Source organism: Rhea pennata, chromosome 3 (assembly GCF_028389875.1).
Source record: "Rhea pennata isolate bPtePen1 chromosome 3, bPtePen1.pri, whole genome shotgun sequence".
NCBI lineage: Eukaryota > Metazoa > Chordata > Aves > Rheiformes > Rheidae > Rhea > Rhea pennata.
Window position 1 is genome coordinate 127434237 of NC_084665.1, and position 17783 is coordinate 127452019.

Genomic DNA, 17783 nt, shown 5'->3' on the forward strand with positions numbered 1-17783 from the left:
ATTTTCTTGTCTTCTGTTTCAAGCACAGACCTTTGCAAGAGGTTCCTCAGGGTGTATTTCAGTTTGGGGGCCTCTATCATGGTCCACGCTCTGCTGGGCTGGAAGCGAGGTCCAAAGCGACTCACAGCTTCCCAGACCTTTCTGCTGCTTAGTGTGAAACCAGAAACTGGAAGAGCAGAAAAGGCAATCGGGGTGGAGATGATCAAGAACTGGGTTCATCCGTGGTGGGAAAGTCCTGCCCCAGCACTTCCACAGAGCTCTTGTAAGCTGTGAATTGCCGGGTGAAGCGGTTCAAGTAGCTGCTGCCTGCCCCGCTTTCTCTGCATTTATGAGAAGCCAGGAGAAATATTCCACCCGCCTTGCTGAGGCAGCTCCCTCGCGCCCAGGGACGCAGCACAAGGGCGTTTGTGCTCTCGCTCCAGGACTCACGGACGGCCGTGAGAGGCAGCCGGGGAGCAGGACCGAGCTTGCTGCAGCTTCAGAAATCCAGCTGTAAAGTGCCCGTGCTTCGGGTGCAAGAGGAGAGCTCTCCCGTCAAATAGCAAAGTGCTGGCTGACCTCAGGTCCCCTCCAGTGCAGCCTCTGCTCCAGCAGAAGACATCTTCCCCTCCCCCTCCAGCGAGGTGGTCTCCAGTCACTTTCCAGGTTCAAATGTCCCTTTGCAGGTGGGTAGCTACTGGCCAGGTGAAGTGCAAGGAGGCACTGAGGAAGAGGGAACTGCTAGCCAGCTCCAGCCATACCTCAGAGACTGCAACACCTAAGCTCTAGTGACAGTCTTGGCCTGCTCAAGAGAGACCCTCTTGCAGCTGGGAACTGAAAGACCTCTCCATGCCACTGCAGCTGCCAGATCTCAGCTGCCACCACAGACCACAGTGTTCCCAGACAGAGTGAGTGTTGGGAATAAAGAAGGGGACGACAGGGTAGAGAAGTTGGTTTCGCCTCCTCCCTTGAGGCAACTTCAGTCGCTAGGTAGCTTGGGGATGACGTGTCCACCTAGCAGCTCTGCCAAAGGAGGCCCCTCCAAGAATGAGTGGGACACGGTCTGAGCTATCTTTGGTGCCCAAATAGCGCTGAGGTCCAGCTCTGTTGCCTACTGCTCACGTAGGCTGAACTACAGCCTCCCCGTGCGAGGGGTGTTACTGCAGAGCTTGTCTCAAGAGCCGAGCAGAGGGAGCGGAAACGGGGATCAAACCTCAAGCTCAGCTCACTGCTGTTCAGCCTGGGCCAAAAACCGTTCAATTTAACGTTGTGGGCTAGCAGAGCTTTTTGGAGCTGTTTAACGCGCCAGGGTGGCTGTAACCATAGGGCAGCTGTGCAGTTTGAGCCTTTCCTCAAGACCTACCATCTTCAAAGCCAGCTGGGCATAGCGGGCGCTGCTCCAGGAGGAGCCTCCTGCCGTGCAGAACTAGAGGTCCCACAACCCAATGGCCACCGCCGTTGGCATCTCCCAACTCCCACCGCTAATGCAGAGGCTAGCAAGGGTGCTTTCGGCTTCCCGCTTGGGTTGGTCTCAGCCCCATGCAGTTGGGATTGTTTGTACGTATTTTTGGCCATCACGAAACCAGGTAGGTGCTGCTTGGGAGGTGACGTTGGCCTAGAAAGTTGACTGTTAAATAACTGATGCTTAGGCGAATCGGACCCCATCATGAGCAGGAGGACTTGGGCATGTGTAAGCCTTGGTCTTCCCCTCTACCCCAGCGCTGAAGAGCACCCTGTTAGTTTATAAAGAACTGAGTTGCATAGGAGGGGTCTATCTAGGGATTTCTCTGCTCTCTGGTGGAATGGAAATGAAATATTTATGTCTCGTATCCAAGACCTTGCACAGCCAACTGTTGTTCTGCTCTTTTTCCCTCAACTGACCGCGTGCGTTGGCTTGTCTCCTGATTGGCAAAGGTGTGATTTGTTCACCCAGTCTATAATATTTGATATGAATTGCAGCGCGACGTAAAATCCAGCTTCGGCTTCTCTCGGCAGCCCCTTTGCCGAGCGCGCGCGCGTGCCCTAAATCCTATTTTTCCAGCTCCTTCGAGGCCCCGCGGCGTTAAGCACACAGGAGGGAGCAGGTGGAGGAGGGAGCCCCGTGCCCCGCTTCACACCGCAGGGCTAGGAAAAAGCTAGGAAAGCTCGGAAAAAAGAGCAAAATTAATTTTCTCGGGGCAGGGGGAAAGGCGGGCTGAGGTTCTCACGTGAGCGTCTATCACGGCTCGAACCCAACCGTCAGCGCGAGGGAGCAGTTTTGTTATTTAAGTGACTGTACGCTAAGTTTATGCTGATTACGCCGAGTATCATCTCTGGAAGTTAACTAGCGGGAAAGTGTTGATAATGTCCCACTTTCGCAATCATATTTGCATAGGGCACAACAGAGTTTAGCAGGAAAAATTAAGCTTTAAGTGCCATTTTTCATCAGCCCCGTCACTCTCACGCCGTTTGCTTCACCTCGGCGCGCGGGGTGACAAATGGCTATGACATTTCCTAGCTTGGCGTTTTTTGTTTTCCAACAACAAAAAAATTTTTTTTTTTTTCAATCACATTTTCAACCTTCATCTTTGCCCACGTTTCTTCCGGCTCCGAAATGACCCCCCCACCCCCACCAGAAAGCCTGAGCGGAGGATCTCCGGAGCAATTTTGCTTTGGGGGTGGGTTATTTTTTTTTTCTTTCCCCCCCCCACCATCCCCGTTATTTTCCTCCGGCCTTCGGGACCGGGAGCTGCCGGGATCTCGATCCGTCCCCAGCCGCGGGCTCGCGCCGCGCTCTCGCAGGGCGCCGCGGCTGCAGCTTCTCCCGGCGGCCTCCCGGCTCCCGCCGGCGCGGACGCTCCGCTCCGCGCTCCGAGCGAGTCCCCCGGGCGTTATTCGACGTTATTTTGCAGCCGGGGGAAGGGGAAGGAAGGGGTGGGGGGCGCGGGCAGCGCGGCTGGCGTTTCGCAGATTTTTCTCCTAGGCAAGCTAATTCGCTGTACGAAACTTCCTCAAGCACAGCGGGGGGAAGGTTTTCAGAAAGGTTTCGGGGAAAAAAACGTGTTTTTTTTTCTTTTTTTTTTCTTTTTTTTTTTTTTTAGTTCGTTGGCCGCTGCCCGCCTCGCTCGCCGGCTCTGCCGGAGCAGCATCGGACCCGTCCGCCTCGGCATTAATAGCAGCCCAATAAAAGCAGGCGCTAGTCCCGCTTCAACGCGCCGCGTTACGTACAGCCTAACGCGAGCGCCAGCGGCAAGGGAAGAAAAGCAGCTCCTCTGCCCTGGCAAAAAAAAAAGAAAAAAACTCGGCGACGCAGACGCCTGCCGACGTGCGGTGAAACTTGCCTGCAGCCCTGCCCACGTTTCCCACTCGCGGACAGTCCGGTGAAAAACCGTTTCATGTCGAGTGCGCGCACATGAGTAATATTTGCATGTGCAAATAGCCATCACGAAGGTACTGCTATTTTTTTTTTCTTTTTTTTTTTTGCTTTTTGCTTTTTTGCATCGCACGGGCGATGCGACGGCGATGCAGGATGCATTGCCGAAGCCGACCGCCGCGCCACCGCAATAGCTGTATTTATACACTGGACTTATTATTATTATTATTATTATTATTATTATTATTTTAAATAAATCTATACCTCCCTTTTTTCCAAGTTGCCCATGCTCAGGACAGGGAGCTAATGGGACTTACCGGTCTCGGCCGGGGATGGGGGGCAAATGGGGAGTCAGCTGGTTAGGCGCGAGGTTTCCCCCTCCGCCGGCGCCGCGCGGGGTAACCGCCCGGCACTGACGGGTTTCGACGCCGCGATGCATTTGCGAGCGCGTCAGGGCGGGCTGTGGATGCCGGCAGGGAGCGAGCCAGGAGCAAGGGCCCTGGAGCATCGATTCAAGCATTAGTGCAAAGGAAGGTGTAAAGCACTGCAGCTTATTTAAAATAAATAAATAAATAAAGAGTAGAAATTGTAATTTGGGAGGGAAATTGGGATGAGGGTTTTGGGGCTCCCTTGGAGCTGTTAGCGTGCATGCAACATATATATTTTCGTGCGAGGCCCCTGGCGCCGGCTGCAGTTCGGAGCACTGCGGTCTCGGAGGGACGGTGCCAGCAGTGAGGCCCTTTAAAACCTGCATGGTGCAATTTATTACATGAATAAACCAGGTATAGGAAAAGTTGCATGTTGAGAGAAAACAAGCTTTTTTTTTTTTTTTTTTTTTTTAACCAAGCAGTATTGTATCATCTTTCTCTTTTTTTTTTCTTTTTTTTTTTTCTTTTCTTTTCTTTTTGTTCCTAATTTCTAGGCCTTGGCTGCAAAAAGAAAAAAAAAAGCAAGGAAAAAAAAAAAAAAAGCAAGTATTTCTGCTCCTGCAATGGGAAGGGATGTATGTGCAATTCGGTGCAATGCGTAGCTGGAATTAGCCGAACAGCCCCGGAGCCACCACTTGTGCGAAGAGCTCCCGGGAGCGGGCACACGCCCGTGAGCAAACACGGGTTCCCCGGCTTCTCCGGTGCCCGCTTTGCCCGCGGGTTTAGCCGGGGTTACGCTGCGCAGACCCCAGGCAAGGTTACAGGGTCTGACGCTGATCTCGGTTAGGACTGCGGTCATGGGAATATGATATATATAAATATATAGCTATTTCGGGGCTCGGATATAGAGATGCGCAGGGCGTGCGTGCATGTTCCTTGTGTACATCGGGATCTTCCCGAGAACAAAACCGCGCTCTTCTCCTTGACATTCACCTTCAAGGCAGCCAGAGGGGTTTGGGAAGTGTGGTTTTGTTTTTTTTTGGGGGGGGGTTCCCCCCCCCAGCATTCCCTGCCAATTGTCAGCAGAGCGGCTGCAAATAAATAAATAAATAAATAAATAAAATAAATAAAATGAAAAGGAGCCGGGGAGCTGCAGGCTGCCCGCAGCCCCGGGGAGCCGTCAGCTCCACGCCACTGCAGTGATGTCAGCCCGCAAAACGCACCGCCGCGTCCAGCCCCAGCCCCAGCCCCGCGCTCGGCCTCCGCGCCGAGCCGAGCCGAGCCGAGCCGAGCCGCGCTCACGCAAGCGGGGCGCCCGGAGAAGACTCCCTAATTGCAGAAGCGTAGCCATGAAACCAAGGCGGGTTGTGGGGGGCCGGGGTTGGGGGGGGGGAGGGTGAGAAAGGGAAAGCCTCAGCCCCAGAACGATCTCTTTTTTATATATTTTTTTATTTTATTTTATTTTTATTTATTCATTCTTATTTGTTTGTTTGTATAGGGATTTTTTTTTTTTTTTTTTTTTTTTTTTTTTTGCTGGCCGAGCCGCCCCCACCCCCCTCACCCCCAAGCTCCTCCGCTCTGCGCAGCGGGGCCGCGGAGGGGGCCGCGGAGGAGGGGGCCGGGGAGGGCGGCGGGGGGGGGGGGGGGGCCGCTGCGCTGCGCTGCGCTTCTCCCGCGGGCTGCCGCTTGCGGAGCCGCTTCTTTTAAAAGGCAGCATTTCTGCGGACACCACCCGGAGCATCTCCGCGGGAGAGGGGCCGGGGGCGAGGGCTGCAGCCGCCTTGTTTGCGGCGCACGGAGTCAGCAGCTGTGATTTTTTTTTTTTTTTTTTTTTTTTTTGGCTGAATAATCCTTTCGGGGAGGGGGTGTGCGGCGAAAAGGGGTGTGGGGGGGGGGAGGCTGGGGGAGGAGGGAGGGAAAGTGGATCAACATCAGCGAAGGAGGACAGCGAGCAAGATTAGGGCTGGCTAATGATAAATGAGAAGGCGCCGCTGACAGCTCCTCTCTCCGCGCAGCGCCGTGCGCGGCGCCCGCCCGGCTCCGCCGCAGCCGCGCTGCCTCCGCGCCTCGGCTCCGGCCGCTCCGCGCTCTGCGCTTTATTCCCCCTCCTTCTTTCTGCCTTTTCTTTCTTTCCATTTTTTTTTTTTTTTTGGGGGGGGGTGCAATTTTCGCCTCTTTTCTCTCCCCCCCCCCCCCGCCCAGCCCGCCAGCCGCGGGATTTAAGCGCTTCGCCTTGCCTGCTGCAACTGGCCGCCGGACGGAGCGACTGCCGCAGGGGGTATTTGCTGCTCTCCTTTTGCACGGGTGGGTGCTGGGGTGATGGTGGAGATGGAGGGGGGGGTGTCTGGGTGGCGGGTGGAGGGAGGGGGGGTCCGGCAGCACCCTGCCACCCTCTACCGCGGGCACCCCGGGGCTGCGCGGGTATCGGGGACACCCCCTGCGCGCCTCCGGGCAGCGGGGGGCAAAGGGCGGGGGGGGGGAGAACGGGCACCCCCTCTCCCCCCGGGCTTTCTGCCCCCTCTGAGGGGGTGTGGGGGGGGAAGGCAGGGCGATGGCGAGGAAAATGGTGCCTTGGTGGGCTCTGCCCGTGTCCCCCCCCCCGGCTCATTACACTCGGGTGACCTTTCAAATCAGAGCCCGGCTTGTACCTACCAAGGTGCATTGGGCAGCAAGGGCTGGGGGGGCGGGGGGGCCGTGATGCGCTCGGGCTCCCTCCCTCCCTCCCTCCCTCCCTCTCCCTTTCCCCCTCCCTCCCTCCCTCCCTCTCTGCTGCATTTTGCATGAGCTATCTAGGTCATTAGCATTTTAGCGTATGCAAGACTTGACAAAGCTGATGAGAAGCCAGATGGGCCCCTCTCTCCTCTCTCTCTCTCTCTCTCTCTCTCTCTCTCCTCTTTCTCTCTCCCTTTTTTTTTTATTCTTTTTTTTATAAAAAAAATCTTTTTTTTTTTGCACCACTCGGGAGCGGAGCGAGCGGCTCCGCCGCAGCCGGCGGCCGGGGGAAGGTTCCTGCGCTGCCCCGGGCCCCCCCTCGGCCCCCCCGGGGCTGGGGGCCGGCGGCAGAGCGCGGGGCGGCGGCGCCGGGCAGGTAACGGGGGGCGCCCGCCGCGGCCCCTCTGCTTTTTTTTGGGGGGGGGGGCTTTTTCTAAGGGGGGGGTTGGGGGAAGGGGCTTTTTGGGGGGCAGGGGGGCGCGCAGAACAAAGGCTCGGCTCCGCGGGGGCGGCGGGCGGCGCGGCGGCGCTTGGCCCCTCTCCCACCTCCTTCCTTTCCTTCTACCCCATCCATATATATATACATATATATATTAATTTTGCATTTTATTTTTTTCTCCCTCTTTTTTATTCTTTTCTTTTTTGCTTCCCCCCCTCCCCCCGCTTTTCTCTCTCTTCCTCCCGAGGAAAGGCCCCTCTCTCCGTGTTCACAGCGGACCTTGATTTAAATGTCCATACAATTAAGGCACGCGGTGAATGCCAAGAACGAGGCTGACCAGCATCGAGGCGAGGCCGGCGGCGGCTTCCGCGCCGCTGCGCCCCCGCGCAGCCCCAGCGCGGCCGCGGGCGGGCAGCGCTGCGCACCGGCGGCCGCAGCCCGGCGAGGGCCGGGCGGATGGGGAGCGGCGGCGGGGCGGGGGGGGGGCGGCCGAGGCGGAGGATCTGGGGATATGGGGGGGGGGGGTGGAAGGATTTTGGGGGTGCCCGGGGTCCTCTGCGCGCAGGAGGCGGCGGGGGCTGGGGGGGGTCGAGCTGTCACAGCCGCGGAGACGAGGATGCTGCCGCCGCGGCTGCTTTTATCCCGCCGCTTTTGTGCTTTGCCTTTTCCGTCTTTTTTTTTTTTTTTTTTTTTTTTTTTTTTTTTTTTCCCTCTTTTTCCTTCCATTTTCTTTTTTCCCTCTCCGCACAGCGCTGGGTTTTACCGGGCTAAAAGCAAGGGCGGCTCTGGGGGTCACCGGGGCTCTCGCTGCTCCCCTGGACGGGGGGCAGGGGAGGGGGAGAGGGAGGCAGGCGGAGGGCTGCACAAATCCGCTTTTTGTGCGTGTGTCTCTTCTACTATTTTGAATTATTATTATTATTATTATTCCTCTGGCTGTTTGTGTCTCTTGCACCCCCCCCCCCCCCATTGCCCCTTTAATCCTTATAATTTAAATCAAAAGTGTCCGGGGGCGGGGGGGGAAGCGCCGTGTCTGCAGGGCGAGGCCGGGCGTAAATCTCTTGGAGGGATAAACATGTCATTTGTTCCCTTTGTATGGTAATGCCGTGTCCCCCCCCACCCCGGCCCCCCGGCAGCTGCCCCGGCCATACAACCTCCCTACAAAAGATCCCAATTACCCATCGTCTGCCTCATTATACCCCTAACACAGACCCGGCGAGAGGCGTGTGTGAGCAAGGGAAGAGGAGGAGAAGGGGAAAGGAGGGAGGGGAGGGAAAGAAAGAGAAACCGAATTATTTGGAAGCTTTACCCCCCCAAAAAAAAAAAAAAAGAAAAAGAAAGAAAGAAAAGAAAAAGAAATTAAAACCGACCCACGGCGGAGGGAGGGGGCGCGGCGGGCGGGCAGCAGCCTCGAACCCGCGGCCTAGGAGGAGCCGCGGCCCCGGCGCCGCAGCGGGGCCGGGCGCCCCGGGCGCGGCGCAGGCTGCGGCTCGGGCCACGCGCGGTTCCCCCCCCCACACACTCCCTCCCCGCGCTGCTTTCACGCTTGTCTCCTTTTAATTATTTTTCTCCTCTTTTTTTTTCTTTCTCTCTCTCTCTTTTTTTATTATTATTTCTTATTTTCGTTTTTAGCCGGGGAGCCTTGGCGGAGGGGCCGGACGGCACCCCGTGGCCCAGTTTGGGGGGGATCCCTGCGATGACAAGGGTGAAGTTTGGGGAGGCTGTGGGGGGGTCCCCCTCTCTCTTTGCAGCTCGCCGCGCAGACCCTCGCCTCCGGCAAGGCGCAGGGGGCCCGGGGACGCCCCCTTCCCCGCACCCCTCCAGTGGCTGCTGCGGGTATCGGGGGGCACCGCCGCCGCCGCCGAGGAGCCCGCCGGGCTGTGCCAATAAAGCTCTTTTCGCCGCGGGCCCCCGCATCCGCTGCCTTTTGTTCGCAGGGGTTTCACGCCCGGCTCCCGCCGGCGGCAGACGCAGGTTGGGGGGGGACCCAAGTGTGAAAACCCTGGCCTGGGAATAAATTTAAAAAAGGTGAAAAAAATAAATTAAAAAAAAATCCTAATATTTGCATTGGACAGCTCACCGCTGGCCTGGGTTTGCGTCCTGGACCTCCCGGAGAGTCCGAATGGGCAGGGGGCTTCTAGACAGGGTGGGAAAAAAGAAAAAGAAATAGACTTGTTTTTTTTTCCCCCCATCTGGGGTCCCTTCCACGGCCACAATTCCCCTCCGCGGCTCTGGCCCTCGGCGCCACTGCCAGCAAAACTGCTTTGCAGCCGAAGATTTCCAGCAGCAGGGAAAGAAAAATCATCTCTCGATAAGCGCCGGCAGCCAAACGCGCGCGCCCGGCGGCAGCGGCGGGGGACCCGGCGCCCCATCCTGCCTCCGCCTCGGCGGCGCGGGGCTGCGGAGGGGCAGGAGCCTCTGATTAACATGGAGCCCGAGAAAAATCTCGGCAGAAATTGGGCCGGGTTTCCTCGAAGACCTTCTGCTCCCCCCCAGCACCACCGGCCTGCACCAGCGAGGAGCCACCAACCGGCCCCTCCTCGCCCGGGTCCGGGAACGACACCGGGATGGGGTTGGGGGACGCAGATGCGTTTTATTTTTTGCTACAGAGAAGGAGGTGGCGTGGTTTTATTCCAAGCGCGTCAGCTTCTTCCTCACCCCCGCCTTTCCCCAATGCCATCGTCCTCTTCCTCGCTCCGTCGGTGAGACACGGGAGGGAAGGTGCGGGAAAAACCTCTCCCTCGTTTCCCGTGTGTCTGCCCCGGCCCCGCAGCCGGCGCTGCCGGGCGCCGAGGGCGAACGCGCTCCCCGCGGCCGGGAAAAGGCCTTTCCAGCCGCCACGTCCCGGCCCCAGGCAGCTCTTCTTCCCCGGTTTTCCTTTTTCAATGCCGGACCGCAGAGCAGCACAAGCCCCAGCAGCGGCGGCGGTGGCACGCGTGGGAGTTTTCTTGGGAAATCTAATCAGATTGCTGGGGAAAATCCTTCCTTAACGTGCCGGGTAAGCAATGAGCTCCATTAAACGGCCTAGATGGGGGAAAAAAAGGAAGGCGAGTGCCGCGTTTTTGTTGGGATTTTCCTTTTTTTTTTTTTTTTTTTTGCCGGGAACCTCTCAGTCCTTCTGCGGCTGCAACCGCCGGGAGCTTTCGCCCCAGCAAAGCGCCTCCGCGGAGAGACCCAGCGACCCGAGAGCAGCCGAGATAGCGCAGAGCAAAGGCAAAGCTCGGTCATCTCGCTGCCAACACGCGTCTTCCCGGGCAGGCAGAGCCGCACGGATAATACCGTAGGCAGGGAAGACAAGAGCCACGCGGGCGCCTGTGTCCGCGCGTGTCGTTTTCCTGTGTTCGGCGGTGAGCTGGAACCACAAAAGCGATTTCATTTATTGCAGTAATACGTAAAGGCACCAAGAGCTGCAGCCTCGCAACGGGCGATTGCGCCCGCAGGTTAATAACGTGCCGCGGTTTGACTGACAACTGGAATTAGATTTGAACGCCGCGGAGTGGCATGCTAAAGGCACTTGATTAAAACCGTGGCTGGGGATTTGTTCGAAATACCAGTCGCATAACTTTCCCGGTAAAATATTTATAGATGGCCCTGTATCGCGGCCTGTTATATTGCATTTTCATCCCGTTTCCCCTGTTATTCTGCAATTTGCTGTAGAGCAAGGAAGACGTGCGGTCAGATTTTGAGAGCGTGAAGGCAAATGCCCTGCATTGGTTAACAATTTGTTAATATAGCTAGTTAATGGGGTGTTGTTCGATCCGGGTGATGCTGGCCCTTCTCACCTCATCTGCGTGGCACTGAAAGCATCTTCATGTCAAGAGCTGGCTCCCAGCGTCATCCAGACCAGCAGCCATCTGCGGGCCAGGGGTTGAAGAACCTTGGTCCAGGCAACGTCTTTGGTTCATCCATCCCCGCTCTGCCCACTCGACTCGCCAAGTATTTGGTTGTCCTTGCTCCTCTCTGAGTGCTACCTCCAATGTAGTTATGAGCAGGTGGCACCTTGAGCACCAAAGTGGGCACCATTCCCAAAGCCTCACAGAGGCCACTGAAGTCCCCATAGAAGGAGCTGAAATTGCTCTTCAAAATTAGCAAGACTGAAATCACCAAGGCAGAAAGATCCATTTCCCAGCAGAGGGAGAGGGGACAGTAGCTGGTCCCAGTCCGCCAAAGCCTGGTGGAGCAACCTGACCTCTGGGGCAGTGGGCAAATCCGTCACGGGACAGGGATGCTTTTGAGAGAGGAAAAACTCTCCATCTAGCAAATTGGTGGCAAAGGGAATATAAGGTCCCAAGATACATTCTTCAAAGCTAGATCGAAACAAATGGTGCGAAACCAATTAGAGGGTCATCAAAAAGGAGATTTGCCGTAGTTTCAAGGAAGGAAAAGCTTGTGGAGCGTTGTGCTAAAACAGAGCTTAAATCCATCCCTCCATCTCCCATCTCTGCCCAGCCGAGCAGAAATGTCCCTGGTCCCCAAGGTGGGGAGCGCGGGCTCTTCCAGCAACGCTTTAGCCCCAGGCACTGGTCCTGCAGATGTCTCACTGATCTGGGCACCAGACCCCTGATTTCAAAGAAATCATTACCCATCAGATGCAGTATAAAAAGAAAATAATAATAAAGTAGGAGAGCATCACCTAGAAGAAAAGTCATCCAAGTGCTCTTTATGCCTTAAGAATATGTGCACCTATATGTATCGCTGCTTTTAAAGCCCCAGGCCCTGGAGGCAACAGAGTTTTTAAAGATCTCAAATTGCAGAAGTTTTAAGAGACGAGGTGAGCTTTCTCTAGCAGCTAAAAAAAACAGAAGTCAAAGACGAAGTACATTCAGAAGAGTCCTAAAAACACGGGGGGGAGATTTTAAGCCAATTTGGGGATCTGGGGAGGTTCTGGCTGCGATTTCCGGGCATTTGGGGTTGGTGGTAATGGAACCGGGCATGGAGCGTGCCATGGTTTTGTATGATCAATACCCGGGTGAGGCAAATGGTGCATTTCTCGGCCAGCCCAAACGGCACGAGTGCACGCAGCTTGGGCAGCACTCTCCGTGCCCAAGCGGAGGATTGGCGTACAGCTTCTCTTCAAAATAATCCTGCAAAACATTGCAGGGTTTGATTATGGTTTGTGGACACAAATCTGAAATGCCTAAAGTTAGTGGAGTGACACTGGTGTGAATTTGGGTGAGATGAAAATGGGGGTGTTATACTGTAAAATCTCCCAGGGTTGGAAGAAAGGAATCAATGAAGCTGCTTCATCTTCTAGGCTAGGTTCTTCTCAGACCTCTCCAGTTAATGTAGGAATCTCTGTGGTTCTGTGCCAGAAAATAAAAGAAAAAGAAAGAAAGAAATCAGCACATTCGTAGTCTAGATCCAGTTTTCCAACATGTCTGAAGTTCAGAGCCATTTGGCTTCGGACTGAGAGCTGAAATGGAGGATTTGTGCTTAGAACAAACCTTGTTCTGGTGCGTGACAGAGGCCATCTGCGCCTTACTCCCTTTCTCAGCTGATGAAGGATGTTGAGATGAGGAGTTTCCAGGTCTTCCTAATTATTAAAAGGAAAAGGAGATGACACCAGCTATACCTATAAATAAGCCCAAATCCAGAAGATTCATGGAGGCTTCTACATACATTGATAAGGCTCTTTTTGCACCATCATAGAGGCAGATTTTGAGCGCATGTATGGAAGTCGTTGTGATCTAGACCTTGCACTAATGTGGGCTATCCCTGGGTTCAAAAAGCCTGGTGATTTCTCTGGCCAAATCCCTTTTCACATACCCAGCGTGTCCATGCTAGACGTCTGCCGTGACAGAGCCCATGTGTAGCCCTGCTAGCAGGGAGGAGGAGCGAGAAGGCAAAAGATCAGCACAAGCGAGCCCTGAAAGAAATGGTAGCACCAAAATGCCCCTCTGGATTCCTCACATGAGCAAAGTTGGAAATACATAAACATTTGGCTCTGCTGGTGTAAATGCCTGGTGTGAGCACTGTTAGGACACAGGAAGGAGAGAACTTTTGATACAACTGCACTTTTAAGAACGTGACTATCCCCAGAGCTGAGCAAATGTTCAGCCATGAGTGTCGTCTTTTCCTTCAGGTCCTCCACAGCCTGGGTTCTTCCAGATCATGGGCACTGAAAATCCCTCTCTTCTTCTTTCTCCCGTGCAGAAGGTGCCTCTCTCTTTCCCTGCCTTCTGAAGGCTCTACATGGCAGCCACATCTGGCCAGAGACTGGGAGAGCACACGGGGAAGTATGACATATGTGTCCCCTGTTCTTATACTCTTCCCTAGATACCAACTTCTTGCCATGCTTGGAGATGGCATCCTGGGCTAGATGAACCTTTGGCCAGGACAGCCAATCTTGTGAGCTATAATGATCTACATAGGTCTACCCTTATTGAGTATCTACCTTGCTGGAGTGAGGAGCAATATCCCTGTGGGCTACTGCTCTTTTTACCTCTATTGTTACAACATATATACATTATCCTAAGGTTGCACATGCTGGGAGGTTTAGTAATGCCAGGAAGGGTTTGGTACTGGAGTCTCATGGGTTTTAGGCATTTTTTTAGCAGTGCTGACACCATTTCCCAACAGACCACTAGAGTAAGGGTATTCCAACCCTGAAGCCACATGCTTGCAGGCAAACTCACTTGCAAAACATTTCAACTCGCAGCAGTCAGGCTGGGGCTGTTACCTATCACTTCTGCAGCTCATGTACCATGGGCAGCAAATACTGGTTTTCCGTGTTCAATAACCAATTCAGTTTTCTAAAAATGGTATTTCTTGTTAATAGGAACAATAATCCAGAACTAACATGTATTTTTTAACAGCACAAGCGAATAAATTTATACCTCTTCCTACCAAAAGCCTACAAATTTCTTTAATATATTTACCTTTACAACACTAACCTCTATCTTTGGTCTATTTTTATTTTGACACACTTCTTGAGATTTCTCCTCAAAGAATGAAGCAGCTCTTTAACTGTACAGTAATACCCTACTCTTTATCACCTACCTACCTGCTGTTTTGGAGCTCCACTATCAATTATTTAATACTGTGCTCTGTTAACTGCTGTCATTAGCCCATTTTTTCTGTCTTTCACCCTTCTTCCACCTACTTTTTGGATAAATTTATCTTTACATCAGGCTCCGAAACACCCACTTTAGGAAGGACTTCTCCACTGTGCAGTCTGAAACCTGTTCCTGAGCAACAGGACTAGGTTTTCCTTATAAAATCCCTCACTGCAGTTTCAAATAGACAATTTATGCACCAGCATCCAACTTGTAAGCAATAAGAACTCCACTTGCGTTCATGGGAGTATCGCAGCCATTGGATGCTGCTCTCATCAGCAGTGTGCACAAAAACAGGCTTCTTCCCGTGTCAAGTATGTACGTACCTCTTGGCTTTTTCAGCTCTAGACTATTGGTTTTTGCAAAACAGTTTTGGATCTTGTCCATATAGTAAGTAGTCCAAGGGACATCACCAAGGGCTGCATCAGCTTCCAAGCCATTTTGCAAATTTATTCTGTTTTCACGCTGCAGATTTCTCTTTCGTGATCCTCTTTTGGCTTACCTCTGTGCCTGGGGGTTGCTCATTCAGTCCACTGATGCTCCTCCAGTCGAGCAACTTGGGCTGATTATATTCTGCATTCTCCCCAAAAAATCTTACTCCTTCTAGGTTTAAATGATCTCCTGCCAGCCCTTAGCTCACATCTCAGTCTCCGACTCCCATTACGACCATTAACCTCCCAACCTGCCTATTACTTCCACGGTCTCAGATCCCCTATTACGAACCAAATTTCTCACATGCAGCGGTATCTCTTAAGAGTTTCACACCTTCCAGAGGTAGGTTCTCTCCGCATTTCTGCAGCATAGCCTGATAACTGGCTTGCTCTTCTTCATTTAAATGAGGGTTGTTAAATAAGTCTTCTTCCTCAAACCTAGACACACTTTTTCCTCATCACCCATTTCTGCAGCCCCACTTGCCCTCTCTAAAAGACAAGCTTCTTGCTTGGACATTTCCCAGGAGCCTGCTGATTTTCTGGAGAGTTTGGCAGTGTCCACGCTGCTGCAAATTCCCGCTTTTCTTGTCCATCGAAGGGGATAGTTACTCAGGGCACTCTCAGCTGCCTGCTGTGTCCACTGATAAGTCTGTCTATGCTAATAAAACTCTGTGGTACATATCAAATCCAACACAGCATCAAATTAACCTGGTGGAGAAAAAAAAAGCCAAACATCCGGATGTACTGTATGAGTTAAATCTAGCCTGAACTTACATTAATGTAATTTCATGCATTCATAATTTGAGGAGTCAAAGTCTTTGTGTCATTCTCAAAAGTATTATTTGCATCCAGCAGGTGGATATTAGAGTAAAGGCTTTTTTAAAAGCCGTGTGTCAAAGGTGACTTTGCTTTGCTTTGCTAAGATGCTTTGACTTTGCAAGACTGACTTGCCTTCAGACTCATCAGAAACAGCCATCAAATCTTTCTTTGGAGAAAAAGTGACTAGTAATCTATCCCAGCCGATAGACCACAGGGGTTCTCAGAGCTAAAATGGACCTTTGGGTTTCCCTGGCTGCAAATGCATGGACCAATATGTCAGTTATAGCGTGGAGCAGAAACTGTGACTATGGAAGGAGCTGTGAGACAGAGCTCCTTGGGTGCAGAACTGAAGGCAACAGCTTCCTTGGGAACTTCAGTGCTAAGAAAAGGATTTGGAGGGACTTAGGGGCTGGTAAATAAAACTATGTAAAAAAAGCCACACATTTAATTAGTGTCTCATCCTGACAGAAGTACCCTGAAATACTGATAGCATCTCACAGACTGGTTCTATACAAATAACCATAACCTAGTACTATAGAGATGACTAATTTTGGCATCACAGTGGGTGTGTAAGTAAGTCAATTAGCAAAAATAAATGTCATGCGGCTGTGACTTATTCCATTTCTAAAGAGCTTGTCTTCACTCCATTTGTGCTTATTTAATGAGTTCTTAAATAAATTCTATCTTCTAACATTTGAACCAGCAGGATGACACATGATGAAGTTGTTCAGGTTTGCAACCTTACTTGATTTCTTGTTGTTGCAAAGGAATTGATAACTATAATCTGGGGTCTAACAAGCTTGTTTTCCCTTAGGTGTGTGTGCAACACCAGCTAAGCAGACAATCTCATGTTAAAAAATCCTACTGATCCCAGGGTTTTGTATCATCTTTTTGCTATGATTGCACACAAAAAATAATGTATGGGCTCCCCCTTCTGCCTGAGAACATCAGTGCATGAAAAGGAAGAGCCATTATGATTTGGAGAGATGCTCAGAACAGACAGTTTCTGCAAAATACCCAGGGAAGAGCATCAAGCACCTTCGAGGAGCAGGAACAACCTGTTTGCAGAGCCACAGAGGTATCGGTTAATCACATCAGTGGCAGCAGGCTAGGGGAAAGCAGCTCCATTGGTCTCCACCACTTAGAAAAAACAAAGAACATTTTGCATGTCCAATCTAAAAGCTTTAGAGTAGGAATCATTTCCCTTTACTTTAGCAAACTAAAAGTTAGGCCCTTTAAGTCTTCACTAGTCAACCAAACTCTCACTATAGTCCCTGAAGGGGACTAGCAACAGGGTGATTTATCCCATGTGTCTTTGACACCTATTTCAGGACAGGAAAATTGCCTTCCAGGTACTTCTTCTCTCTCCTGACCACAGAGTCCAGTAGCTAAGGCAGATTAGATGCTAAAATTTTAGGAAAGAAATAAGTGAGATGAAAAAGGTCCTAGCCGGTTCCTATCCAAACCCTCAGCTGGTTTTAGAGCATCTCTAGAAAGAAGGATGCATATGGGCAGCAACCTCATCTCATCCAGCATTATTTGAAACACTACTTAGACACTGAGGGCAGAACGATCCAAAGACTGGAAGGAGAAACTAAACAAACTCCGACTGGAAATAAAGCATCAAAACCTTACTTAGGAGAAGAGTTGAAAGTTTGGGGCAGGAATCAGTGTGCAAGATCCTGGTTTATGTAAGGCAGAGGGGGCAGAGATTCAGTGGTCTCGCTTGGCTGTAGGATTTAGCATTACAGGCAAATTCTGAGAGAGGCCAAACCTAGTCCAGAAGCAACCGCGCTGGCATTTCTGGTTCTGCCTGAGAATCCACGAAAACATGTTCCTCGCACCGGGTAATTTGTTAAGCTAATTCATATGAAGATTTATCTTGCAAGTGTCTTGAGAAAGGGGTGTGGAAAGCTGGAAGAGCTCCCACAGAAAGCAGTGGAAGAAGATCCCATAGATTTTACTTGCTTAACAAGAGGGCTTTCCCTTGTCCTTTTTTAACGTTGACAGTTGAGACGCGACATGAGACGTCTCCTATCGTTTCGAGCCGGGAAGGCTGGCTCTATTAGGCAAAGCCTCGGGCACATCATTTCTGCAGGAATCCCAAACGCTATGGTTTTTCATGAGGAAAGTTATCCTAGTTACCAAAGGAAATGCTGCTGCACTGTGCCTGGGGAATGCTTTCCCATTTGTTGTCACCAAGGCAGAAGGCAGCAAAATCCAGAAAAGACTGAAAAAAGTATAGGAATAATAAAGACATCTAGAAGGAGAAAAGAAAATGCAAGCAGGAAGAATAGTATAAGGCTAAAAAATCTTTGGCTTCTGAACTTATAAAACAACCTCCTAGGAGATGCACTTCCACAGCACTGATGGTTTCATGGCCCAGATTGTGAGTTCACATCTTCACAAGCTTCAAGATGCTCCCCTAAGCTAAAGCCGGCCTAGTTTCCAGCTAGATCTTGTGCTCCAGGGGGGTCATTTGGCATATGAGAATCATGAAACATCTGTATCAGCCTTAGGACTTGTTAACTGGTTGATTCTTTCTGATGCTTTATATTCTAGTGTCTTTATTTGGCTTTTTCTTACTGCAGTTTCACAGGGAAGGGAAACAGAAACAGTGCAAGGACCCAG